The following is a 12,974-nucleotide window of genomic DNA, read 5'->3' on the forward strand; positions in this document are numbered from 1 at the left end:
TCTGAATGGATAAATCACAGCTAGAAACCTTTATATATCCTGTGAAAAATGAATTTTACACTAGGAATATCACACAGTGCTAGGACAAGTGAAAGATCATTTTGAGATACTCAGCCATTGAACTTCCTCGGGGAGCATGGTTTAGATATCACAGAGAAGTTGTTGAGAGAGCACAAAAACAAAGCAAAGAAGAATACAGAAGAGTACAAATGGAAGACAAGACACTACCTAGGTCAACAATTTAGCCTCAGTGAGATTCTAGGCGCCAAAGATTATGCAAATTGTTGATTCAAAATGAGAGAATACTCTGATCACCTTAATGTCTTGGGTGCTTTTCCATTTTGTGACTAATTAAAGTAAGGCTTTCGGGTGAATTTTGAGAGCAGCTACGCATGTAAAGATAACATACTACCGTAGCAATTTTCAAAAGCCATTTACCCTCATTGAGCACAGTTAACACGGTTAACACCTACTGACAATTCAGTGACATGCATGTAAAACCCAGTTTTACATGTCTAAATGCTTTTGAAAATCAGGACCTTTGAATGCCAGGCTTACTAATGACCCAGCTCATCGACACAAAGACAACCAACTCTCTCAGCCCAGGGCCGGATTTCCCATTATGCAGAACAGGCATCTGACCAGGGATGCTGCCATGTGCTCCGAGGACAGACACGAGGTGCGACGGGGGTCGCAGCCTCTTGCCTTGATGTTGCAACTTCAGGGGCCATCTCACCTTCGGGCATACAAGAAATAAATCTGGCCCTGCCTCAACTCCACTTTCTACTCTCTCTTTCTCTCGCTCTACAGTTACCAGTCTGTTTGCTCCCTCACATACTGCTTGCATATTTAATCCATGTCTCTTACTCAAATCATGCCCCCTGTCTCTTATTTAGACCCTGTAATAGGGTTTGCACTTGTTCCTCATAACGGTTGCCTCTCCTACTCCTCCTTCTGCAATCTATTTTTTTGTCTTCTTCCTCACTAGGCTTGCCACATCACTTCTTTCCCCATGTAACAGAGTCTAATCTGGGCTCTCTCTTTTTCATGTTCTTTCGTTGGGTGACCTTAACTCTTCTGACCCAAGCCCATACCTCGAACCTTGACCTTCCTGGTCTTCAGGTCTGGGAGGTCCCCAAATCTTGTGCGAGATGCCACATAGCCTATGTCAAATCACCAGGAAGGATGGACAGGGGCTCCTCCTTGGGGGAATTTGCTCAGTGGACAGAAGGGAGCTCCCCTCGGAACTGAGCAGGGGAGGTGGTGAGGAAGCAGCATTAAAGATCCTAGTTTTCATGAATTTGTATTTTTTTGAATTCTGCATCTCCCCCTATCTTCCTCTCCACCTTCTCCGCTTCCCTCAGCAGCATCTCTACTTCCTCTCAGAGTCTCCTACAGCAATATTTTCTTCCCTTTCCTTGGGGCTGCTCCAGTAGCAGGTTTTCCAAAGGTTGTGTTGGTCATGCCGGGCTTCAAAGGGATTGTCGCCTCAGATTCTCCTACAGCAATATCTCCTTCTCTTTCCCCAGAGTTGCCCTGGTAGCACTTTTTTTTTTTCTAAATTTTTTCAGACTCCAAGAGGACCATGAACCTCAATGATGTGCCTTGCTGGCAATCTCCTCCTCCTCTGAAGTTGCTATCTCCTGCCTTCAACTGCGGTACTTGTAATACATCATCACCTTCCCAACGATGCACAGCTCAGCTGGGTCAAGGCTTTTTTCTGCTATGTGTGACAGTGGGTGGGCCTGGAAAAGTTGCTTGGTGGGACAGATTTGGCCCATGGGCCATAGTCTGGGGACCTATGTACTAGTCAAACTCTGCTAACTCTTCTTGTGCTCCTCTGGCATCTTACACACAAACCCTTTCTTTGTCACCCTTTCCTCTCACAGGAAAAAACATCACCCTTCTCTCACCTATATTAGTCACATTTGACTTCTCCCTTTTTATCTTTGCCAAATCTTGACACTTCTTTCTCCATAACATAGTTAGATCACCAGTACTAGCCAAAAAAGAATTTAGATAATTCAGATGGCAGGTAGAACAAACAGGATAACTTTCAAACAAATGCACATGGCAGAATATGTCCGCAATCAGGTATACGTAAATATTTTACAACCCATTTATATGATATACATGCATTTTATAAAATACGTGTATCTCTACCTCACAACATACATGCATATGCAGGCTTACGCATGAATGCCTGCAATGCAGTGAAACCACGTATGTCAAAGCTTTGAACACGCAGACTTTCCTACCTATTTTAAAAATATCTGCACTTATATATTTCACATGCAAAGGTAACGTAGGACTTACTTGCTTAAGTCCTGATTCACATGCGCAAGTCGAACAATTTTAACACATGTGCATGTAAATAAAATGAACCAATTAGTCCACTAGTTGGCCCAGTCCTTCTCCGGGTCATCGAAACCTTCCCGGTTCCTCAGCCTGAACTCCACCCAGACCTCTCGCCCAGTCAGTACCACACAATAAACGCGTTCAATATCCCTTACGCCAGATAATTAGCAGGTATAAAAACACACAAGTAAGTTGGCTAATGGATGCAGATGTCTTTTAAAATAGCAACTTACATGCATGAGTGTTGGCCCGAACCTGGGATGCCCCTAGACTGCCACTGTTTTTTGCATATGTATGTGTGCAGAAAAGTGAAAATACATTTTATTTTACTTTTATAAAATACAGACCGTCTGTCCAATTTTAAAAGGGCCATGTGCGTAAAAACGGGGGCGGGGGGGGGGGCTCATGTGTGGCCGGGCCTTGTGCGCAACGTGCATTTTAGAACAGGCCCAGCCATGCGGGCATCCCCCATTACGAGCAAACGTACCAGGCCAGCACCATTTTACGCTGTCCCAATGACTCGCGAGCCAGCAACTCGGGGCACGAAGAAAATTACAAAAAAAAAAAAAAAGGGATAGCTAGGATAGATTTAGGGGTCGGGTGGAGAGGGGAAGAGGTAGGAAGGGTAGGGTTAGGCTTAGGAAAGGATAGGGATAGGGATAGGAAAGAAGCCGTACCGCGACACAGCGTGTAACTAAAAACGTGCCCCCCCCCCCTGCACACAGAAGCCACCCACCCGTACATGCACATGTGGACATTAAAATCTGGCACACACGTACACGTGGGAAATGTATTTTATAACATGCATGCATGTGTTATAAAATCAGCACATCCATGTGCGCACGCCGGAACCGGGCGCACTAGCGGGTCTTACAATCGACCCCTATATGAGCAGAGGCTACTTAAAACGTGTATATGCCAATTTTTACGTGCGTAAAGTTTTGAAAATTCACCCCGAAGTGGGTGTAGGTTTCAAAAGCTCGTCGCACTTGCCTGCTTCCACAGTCATGAACCTATGTAAATCAGGGCACTGCTGTGCTATCCCTCATCAGAAGCATGCATCGCACCGATTCCACGTAAAGTATGACATGAAGAGATGACAAGGAGATCAAGGAACATGTTTAAAAACTAGGAGGTGTGCAGCACATTTTTAAATTACAAAAAAAAAAAGTATGAAAATGCTTTTGAACTATTAAAGTGCTTCATGCCGGTCGATAATGCCATGGGCTAGGTCTTTGGAAGCTTCCTTGTAAATTATATTGTGCAATATTCAAGCTTCTAAAGGCAAAAAATATTTTTTGAACTGCGCATCTGTGAACAACTGATGAATCCAGTCAGAAAAATAAATAGAATTGTTTGTAAATATTGCTTGGTTTTATTCTAATTTTAGGTTAGAATACAGACTCTCTATCACTAGGTAAATATTTTCTTAGTCACATGCCTCCTCTCTTTTAATGCCTTTTATTATTATGACATGTTCTATATTTTTTGGAATAGAAGGTGCGTACATTTTATTATGGGCAGGTAAATAAAATTGCTTTTTGTGATTCCAGTTTTTACAGTATTCAGGCTCTACACGTTTCACATGTACGGGTTTCTGGTAACAATTAGCACAGCGCTGGCTCCAAATTTACTAAGACTCATAAGCAGATGCTGCTATACCCTTAAATACCATCTTCTCAGAAATCAAATAAAAGATCCAAGTGCTGTCACCTGTCAACTAAATTATTATTGAAGAAAATAATGTTAATTCAACTACTTGACGCCTTGTCCCCTTCCTTATTCCCTCTATAGTCAAAAACCTAATCCACATGTGGATCACTTCTTTCAATTACTGCAACTTCCTTACCTCCCAAGGTTTCCAGCTCCTGTCTCTCCCTTTTACAACTCAAGCAGAATGATTCTCTCACCCTGCCTCCATTACCTGAAGTCTCTAACTGGCCAAGCCCATACCCTTCTGATTCAAATTCAAGCTTTCCCTTTCCCACTCAGCTCCTGCGCCTAGCTAAATCTCCTCAGACATCATATTCTGTGTAGAGCTCAACCCTCTATGGCCCCCCACTTTGTCACCTCTGCTCATTTCACCTCCATGTTTTATCTTTTGCTGTCCCCTCTGGAACTCCTTAGAAATTGCAACGATGTAAATCAACTTTTATGCCACCTTCACGTCCTATTGTGAGTCTTCACAAATCTTTCCTGGGCTCCACCCTTGTACCTGCAAATCACCTCCCATCCTCATTTCTGGTTTCTGTCATATAAATCCATTATGGAAGGGAACTTCCAGTGTATTGGCATGACGCGTTAATAATTCATTGCATCCTTCGGTTGGCATCTGTAATTACGATGTACAGCACTGGGTACACTTTCAGTGCTAAATGAGAATAAAATATTTAAAGAGGAATGCCAATACCAATAGTATGCAAGAATCAACCCTATAATCAAACCTGACCTTTTTGTGCTGATAGCAAAATCTTCTTCAAGTAAGTTTTTTCCACGGTATTCTTTTGGGAATATTACTTGAAGAGCTTGGCACTGTTTACAAGAAGAAGAATTTTTATTTACGGAACACTTTTTCATCCAAACAGAAATTCCATGTGATTTGCAATTAAAAACAAGCCTACAACCACGTTCACAGTGCAAGCCTTGCACAATCTACCCTGCCTACACAACAGCTTCCAAAGGCCTTACAAGCTTCTTACTAGTGCGACTACGATTTTAGTAGTGGAAAACTAATTTATTCAAGACACCTCAACCATGTGAGCTAAAAGCTTCCTTGGAAATGTGCTCCTTTTGTCCAGATTTTGCAAACACCACTTAGCTTTAGTAAATATATCAGAGCATTGTACAACCCTAAACTCATACAGTGGTCTAGTCTGTAATGCACTTTATTTGAATATAGTGAATCTTGCTGCCGGTAATTAATCTCAAACAATGTTTCATGTTCCTTCAGAAAGAAATCTCCATTTCCTAAGCAAGTGGCAAGATTTGAGAACTACCTAGCAGACCTTTGAAAGGAAGAAGAAAACCTGAAAATGAATAGACCTTTATTCCAGTAAAGGGAATTACAAACAACCTGAATAAGCCAGAATAAAAATAATTGATGCAAAACAAAAAAACGCCACAATGAAAGGGTAGCTCAAAAAATGGCTTCGGCATTGAACGGCTTGGTTGAAACAACTAATCCATGGCATGAAATTATAAGTATATTTCTAGATGTATGCAGGATGCAACCGCCTCTGTGATGCAGAAGGTCCCAGCAATGCGCTGCTTAAGTACCAGTGCACTGAGTCAAAACCACTGCATTTTAATTACCATTGCAGCTTCAGATACTTTGCCTTTGATATGGAAATGTTCTCTCATCTTCACATGCGACCTCATGCACAGAAATCTTTATCTGATTCATAAAAAATAAACCAAAATCCAATCTCGACACCTGACCTTACTGCTCAGAAGGATTTTTTTTTTTACACCAAGCATTATGTCAATATAATAAGAATGGTTAATACTGGGGAAAACAGATATTTGCAACAAGGGGGCAAAAGGATGCGCGGTTAGGAAGCAAATCAATACATTGGTGCTCCTCTGTGGTTTTAAGATTTCATACTGTCACAAACCTGGCCTGAAAAGACGCAAACTGAAGTCTCTACTCTGGCTTAGGAACCAGTGAAAGTTTAACTGTGTGTTACAGCAAGATAATGCACAACCCAAATATGTAAAACAGGTTCTGCAGGAAACTAACCCCTCTCCAATCATCAAACAAAAGCATTATATACTTTCAAACAATGGCCTTCTCCACCCATCGGTTGAAACATGATTTTATAAGTATATCACAAGGTTTTAATATGCATTGTAAATGAGGGTGCTTCCTTCTCTTGAAAAGGAAAATTAGATTACTGACATACAATCACCGTTTAGATCATTTAAGATTTAGAAAGAGATCCTTACAAAACAAATATATCTTCCACTATCTACTCCATTTAGACATGGGCATGAAATGTATTTTATTAATATAAATATATTAAAATCCAAGTAGAATGTGTAGTATTAAGTGAAAAAAAAACAACAAACATATGACTAAAAGTGTTATCCAAATAATGCATAATAATAATAAATCTAATATCAGCAAAAAAATGCACAACTCGATTGTTTTCAACCAAAGCAAACCTGGAACAAAACTTGCCTAAATACATCTCAAGACTTGCAAAACTTTATTTTAGTTTTGTAAGAATGGTTCTGGCTCTGCACTTAGAAATGTGAACATTTCTTTATTGGGGAAAAAAAAAAAAACCACACCACAATTCTCAAATTGTATTTAATTCTGATAATTCAGTTTACATTATATATAAAGTCCTTATTTCATAAGGGAAAATAGTACATTCCCCTCGGTCTCTGCATATAATGTGTAATATAGCCCATCTGTGAGTCATCTTGCTGTGGGTTATCTGTGTTTTATCATTTCCAGTACCTGTCTGTGCCTATGATACTCTCAAAAACATTAACCTGATGGAATGTTTTAGCAGACTTCAAAAACATCAGTTGATAGATCTCTACCCAGAATTATATTGAGAAGACTGACTTTCTGACTATCCAGGGTAGGCAAATGTAAATCAAGCAACGGTGAAAGGGAATGCACCGAAAGTGGATTTTTCTTCAACAAAAATCAAGGAGAAAGATCTTTCTAACTTTTAAAAGTCCATAAAACAGTCAGTGAGATTTTAAAATATCTTGGTAGCAAGGGAGGGAAAAGTCAGTATCCCTTAAATCCTGGAAAGGATGGAGATTGGTTTTAAGAGCTAATGTACCCAGATCCCACTGTACTAATTGAAAGAGAATTATTTAAAGCTTTGCAGGGTCTTTGAATATACCGTGAGCTTGAAATATGCAGCAGTTTCACCAGTGCCAAACAATGCAGACTAGATATATATATATATATATTTCTAAAATCACCAAAAATAACAGAAAGTCTTCCTAAGTAGAGACAGAAGTGGCGTGTATTCTTACAAAATACGGAAATGCATGCTTATAAAGGTGCTTGGTAACACGGATTATTTGCAGCACATTCCAGTAGCCATGTACTAATAAAGATGTGATATCTTCATCTACGAATATCTTGCATTCCACTACTTAGTAGAAATGCACGCCCAGATCTGATTTAATAGCCACTTTGTGCCCAGTGGGAAAAGCCTAAACACATCAGCTCCGTGCCGAAACTGCAGAGAGCCGGCTCATTGCGGGGGGGGGGGGGGGGGGCTTCCCTGCTAAACTGTGAGCGGCCGAGCAGGTCCGCCCGAAAGGGTCGGCACGACACCCGACACAGAGCCCCTCGTTATTCGGCGTCTCCGCTCTGCGCGCATAAATGATATCCGAGGGCTGGATCTCGGCCTTTTCCCCCCCAATGCTAACAGAAGGACTTGCAGCCTTGATCCAACACTAAAAGCAAAGCGGCCCCAGCTCCAGCTATAACTTTTGGCAAGGGGAGATCACTTTTGTTTCCCGCCCTGCGAGTGGGACCCTGATGGCTCGGGCACAAGCAGCCCCCCTGCGTTTCTCTCTCTCTCAGTGGCTTTGGGAGCCTCCTCGTCCAATGGCAGCACAAGGAGGGAGGGGAGGGGAGGGGGAAGCAGACACAGCCGGCAAGGGAAAAGGTATTTGGGGGGGGGGGAAGAGAGAAGGGAAAAGTTTAGAAGGGGGCAAAGGGAGGCAGCGTTTACAGCCAGGCCCCGGAGGAGTTCAAAGAAAGAAAAAAAAGAAAACCAAAATGCTGGCAATAAGAGGGTTCCAGCCCCAAGCCTCTCTCACAGAGCCCCCGTGTATACGGTGCAGGGTGGGACTCCATCTCACCCAGTCACCCAGACGTGTGCCTGCTCGGACATCTCCCTCCCGTCTCGGGGCCTAGCTTTATCCCCGCATAACCTGAAGCCGGCTAAGTCCCCTGGATATTTACACAGGAGTGGTCTCCCCCCCTCTTCCCAGGTTAACTGCTGCTCAAGCTCGCTTCTCTGGCGCGTTATCTCCCGGGACGCCCCCACCACACCCCTTTACCTCCCCCCTCTCGAGTTTCTGCAAGAGGAAACTTGATCCCCCCCCCCGGACGACAGCGCCAAATCTCAACGCACACTCTGGTGGCGAGCACAATTCAGAAGCCAAGTCGCCCTATGTGAAATGTTTTTAGGATTACAGTCGCGATGTACAAAGCAACGAGCCAATTAAAAAAAAAAAAAAAAAAAAAGAACACCCCACACACACCACGGCGGAACTGGTGCTTATTTCCACCTGATCCTGTTCCGCAAACCATCAGAGAAGGACCATAAAGACGTTTTTCCAGCAGTCAGTGGCATAAAAAAAATTGGGTTTAGGGACCATTTAAGATAGCGCAAACTTCGGTTTGCTGAACGCATCCATGCGGCGCAGAAACGCGTTGCACCGCAACCTCCCCCCGAGAGGCAGAGAACTGGGGTCCAGATGAAGGCACAACTCCTACAATCTCTACTTTTTACCATACAAAAGCAAAACCACGAAAAGGGAGAGATTGTTGGATAAACCTCGAAATCAACTGACTGCTCTTTTCCAGATATCTCAGAAAAGCTCCACAACAAAAAGTATAACAGTATTTTATTTAAATGAAGAAATCTAGAATGAAACTCCTATATAAATATATACACCCCCAGCCAATTGGACTATTTAAACTTTGGAGTCATATTCCGCCCACAGACAATAAATTAAATTTTAGTGTTACTAAATGTCATCATTAAGGGTTAGGGTTAAAATCGACTATGGAATAAAATGCCCATCACGTACTACTTTGCAAGCTAAAAAATAAATAAAATAAAACTTGTCCTAAGAAAACACATTCACTGGCTATCCACAATCACGTTGGTAGAGCTTGAATCTCGGGGATTTCTTGTTTCCGCGGATTCTTTGACTTTTCTTTTTACAGCTAGCTCCCAAAAAGAGAATGCGTTATTGTTTTGCTTTTTCCTTCCTTCTCTCGCTGCCTATTCTATATCTGACTCCAAAGTTTAAATAGTTGAATTGGTCAATTCTGAATACCAGCTATTGAGACCCAGACGTTATATTCCCTGTATAGCAATGGATACAATGTGCTGAATTGGCAGTCTAATTATAAATGTGGCATTTGGACCTCCTTTCAGACCCAGTGCCACCTTACCTTATGAGGGAACGTCAACTACAGCAACTGTTCAAAACAAAATGCCATTACAGGATCAACTTCGTCCAACACTGGACTCAGCTAGGGGATTGTTTTACCAACAGCTTTTCTCAGTTAACACAAGAATGTATTTATAAGAAACAAAGTTATGGACAGTGCAGAGGACAGAGAGAGAAAAAAAAATGCTTAAGTAGGTCCTTGCCAGGTGTCGTCATCCCTCATCTAGAACTGCTGCATACTCTAAAAGCCCGCTTCGGCTTAATAAGATTTTTTTTTCTTCCTTTTCTTCTTAGAAAATGTTAAGTATTGTGTGTGTGCTTAGGCGTGAAGAAAATACCTAAAACACACAGGCAACGCAGAGATAGATACCAGGGAAATCCACGTCTAAATACTGCAGATAGCCCCTCAAAATATTAAAGTGGAGTGGGATCTACAATAATTTCGGAGACACTAAATAAGTAGCTTTTTGCATATATTATCTGTGTGCAGTGCTAAACATCACCTTAGGAAGTCCTGCCTATTACATATTGTTTAGTTCGATGGGACAGTAGGCACAGAGGCCAATCCAGCCTGCAATAAGTTCTAAAACGGCTTCATGCTATTCACAGAAAAGCTAATTTTACAATTTCTGTACTATTCCGAAGGTCCCATACGTCGTTTGCCATCAGAGAGCTAGCGGTGTCCTCCTAACTAGAGTTAAAACAGAAGACCATTAAATAAGCTTACAATAAATGGTAATATATGGAAATAAAACGTCTTAAAAAGTGGCCGAGTTTGTGCGATGCTCCGAAAAGGATATTGAAAGAGACACAAGACAGGTCTATTTTATCTGCACACCACAGAGGCCATTTTCACGTTATCTCTGAAAGTTTCAGTGTCTGCGTTTTGGGAAACACCCCTAGGACAGAACTAATCTCTCCTCCCCAGGAAGGCAAGCCGCTCACGTACTCCTTTGGCTAGCTGTCCCTCCCCCCCCCCACGACTCAGACACAACACCAATTGTTGTTTTCAACCTGTCTCATTCGGGTCTTTTTCCCCCCTGTCCTAAAATCCATCCGTAGTGAGCAAACAGCAGCAGCAGCGATCCAAATCGATTAGATCAGTGCTCCCGATTAACCTCCAGAGAGCCCTCTCTCTCTCTCTTTCTCTAAACCGAGCTAACTCTTCGGCTGGGCGAATCAGGACTGCTAGGATCACGATTGCACTTCCCCGGAGTTTAGTGCTCTGGGATCGGGAATTATTAATGCACATGTGTGAGCGTGTGTCACGGTGCCGACCCTCCTTCTCTACAGAGATGCATGCAGCATGTCCAACAAGACAACATATGTGCCACGCACGGGGGACAGTTAGCCACCCAATATCAAAAAGGGTTTCTTTTGTCATCACTCGGCAAGCACAGAGCGAGAAGAATTGGTAAACCCGATCCCTTCCACATTTCTTGCCGAAGTTAGGGGAGGAAAAAAAAAAATGCCAGAAGGCGGCAAGCAAAAACTCCGGCTGGCATTAAATGATTAGCTACGTATGTGATGCCTTTCTGTGCCTCTGACATCGATTTTAAACCACTCCCTATATATATCGCCTTCAGAAATCGGATCGTGTATCAAATACGTATCAAGACGTTCGTATAAATGGACTCGTACTTCTCTGAAGATAGCCCAGAAAGATCCCCCAATCCGTGTGAAAACAAAAATGTCAAAGATTTGCTTTGCATGAACAAACGCTGATAAACTGTGTTAAGACTGATCTTTCAGCCCAAGGAGAGAAAGACAGACAAGAGAGCCCAAGACAAACAGACAGAGAGAGAAACTTCCTGGAAACTTACTTTTCATTTAGTTTAGCCACTATTCGTTTCAGGGGGGGCTTTTTTTTTTTTCAGCTCGCAAAGGAAGTCCGTTTTGTCCAGGTTAGGTATTGTCTACTTATGGATCAGCCACTGGCTAAGGGTTTAATTTTAATTTATGGCTTATACATTCTTTTAAGGTCAATTTGCATGACCTCCGGCGAAAACAGGAGGCAGCGAGAAAGAAATCCAAAGCTGACTGGTGCTGCTCAGTCTCTACACATTCAGCTGCACCTCCCCCTTTTCAGCCTTTGCCTGGAAGAAAAAAAAAAAAAAAAGCTTTCTACGGCTTTTTTTTTTTTTTTTTACTTTATTTATTTATTATCGCAGACTGGGATGCGCGATCAGTTTGAAAGTTTTCGGTACAACTTTATCCAAACCTCTGCCCGTAGAGATAAAGGCACCACAGGAACTGGAAAATCCTCAGTCTGGTTCCCCTCTGTGCTCAAAAAGGAAATTGCTGCCCACTGCCTCCCTCTCCCCTCCCTCCCCCCCCCCCCAGCCTGTTTCTCTGCCGCGCGCTGCGGATCGCAGCATTTTGCCAGAAACTTAAAAAAAAAAAAATGAAAACGACCTACCTCGAACTTCCAGGAAAATTCAGAGCGCCGCAAGAGGAGGGAGGGGAAGGCTGAAGCTCCGGCGTGGCTGCTGCCCCTTGATCTCATGTTAGCCCGGGCAGCAGAGCCCACGTGCATGCTTAGCCAGATGCCAAACAAACACGGCAAGTCTCTTCCCGTGTCAGGGATCTCCCCTACCCCCCTCCTCCTCCTCCCCCCGATCTTTACAGGGAGCCCGGCGGATCTGTCAGCAGGCAGAGGCACAAAACTAAAAAGTACGGTGCGATCCAAGGCTCAAACCCTGGGGAGGGAGGAGGGCGGGGGAGGGATCCGGCACCCCCTGAACTCAGCCAGCGAGCGCGCGCGAGCTCGTCCCTTTAAAAAAAAAAAACCACAGATAAACAAATACAGCCCAGGGAAATCGTGCAGCGATCCGGGGTGCTCGAAGCCAGCCACCCCCCTCCTCTCTGCTTCTGATTCATTGCGAGAGAGAGAGGGACCCGGAGCCGCGCGGGGGGGGGGGGGGGGGGACGGTCCGGCGCTTCCCCCCCGGGCACCGGAGCTGCAGCCGGAAAAGCCCGGCCAACCCCTCGTGCAGGCAGCAAGCAACAACGGCGGCGGCGGCGGCGGCGGCGGCAGCGAGAACAAGGAACAGTGCACGAAAGCAAACAATAAACAACAGGTATATAACAATAGGGTTTGCCCCCAGTTACCTCCGCCGCAGCCACTCTGATACACCAACCCCCGCAGCAGCTCCTTTATTTATTATTATTATTATTATTTTTTTCTCTCTCAACGCGCTTCGGCAATTTTCATTTAAAAAAAAAAAAAGGAGGAAATCAATGGTAAGTAATTCGGCGAAACAAAAACTAAAGTATGCTGGTGTTTCTCCGGGCCATGGCTGGGGGGTGGGGGGGAGATCCGGATCGTCAGAAGTTTGCTGAACGGGGTTGCCTGGAGATTTGCTTACACTCGCTTCCCCCCCCCCCCCTTTTTTTTTTTTTTTTAATTATTATTATTAGTAGTAGTAGTAGTAGTATTTGTTTGGCTT

At 43.5% G+C, this 12,974-nt stretch overlaps 1 protein-coding gene across 1 annotated transcript in view; it reads right to left on the reverse strand.

The window, feature by feature from the left end:
• SOX6 (SRY-box transcription factor 6) overlaps positions 1-12,439 on the reverse strand; it is a 780,471-nt gene extending 768,032 nt beyond the window's left edge. The window contains exon 1 of the mRNA XM_029582791.1: positions 11,945-12,439. The gene's annotated coding sequence lies outside the window, so the exon portion shown is untranslated. The remainder of the gene's footprint in view (positions 1-11,944) is intronic.
• Between the last annotated feature and the right edge of the window lie 535 nt (positions 12,440-12,974).

Source organism: Rhinatrema bivittatum, chromosome 17 (genome assembly GCF_901001135.1).
Source record: "Rhinatrema bivittatum chromosome 17, aRhiBiv1.1, whole genome shotgun sequence".
Taxonomy (NCBI): Eukaryota; Metazoa; Chordata; class Amphibia; order Gymnophiona; family Rhinatrematidae; genus Rhinatrema; species Rhinatrema bivittatum.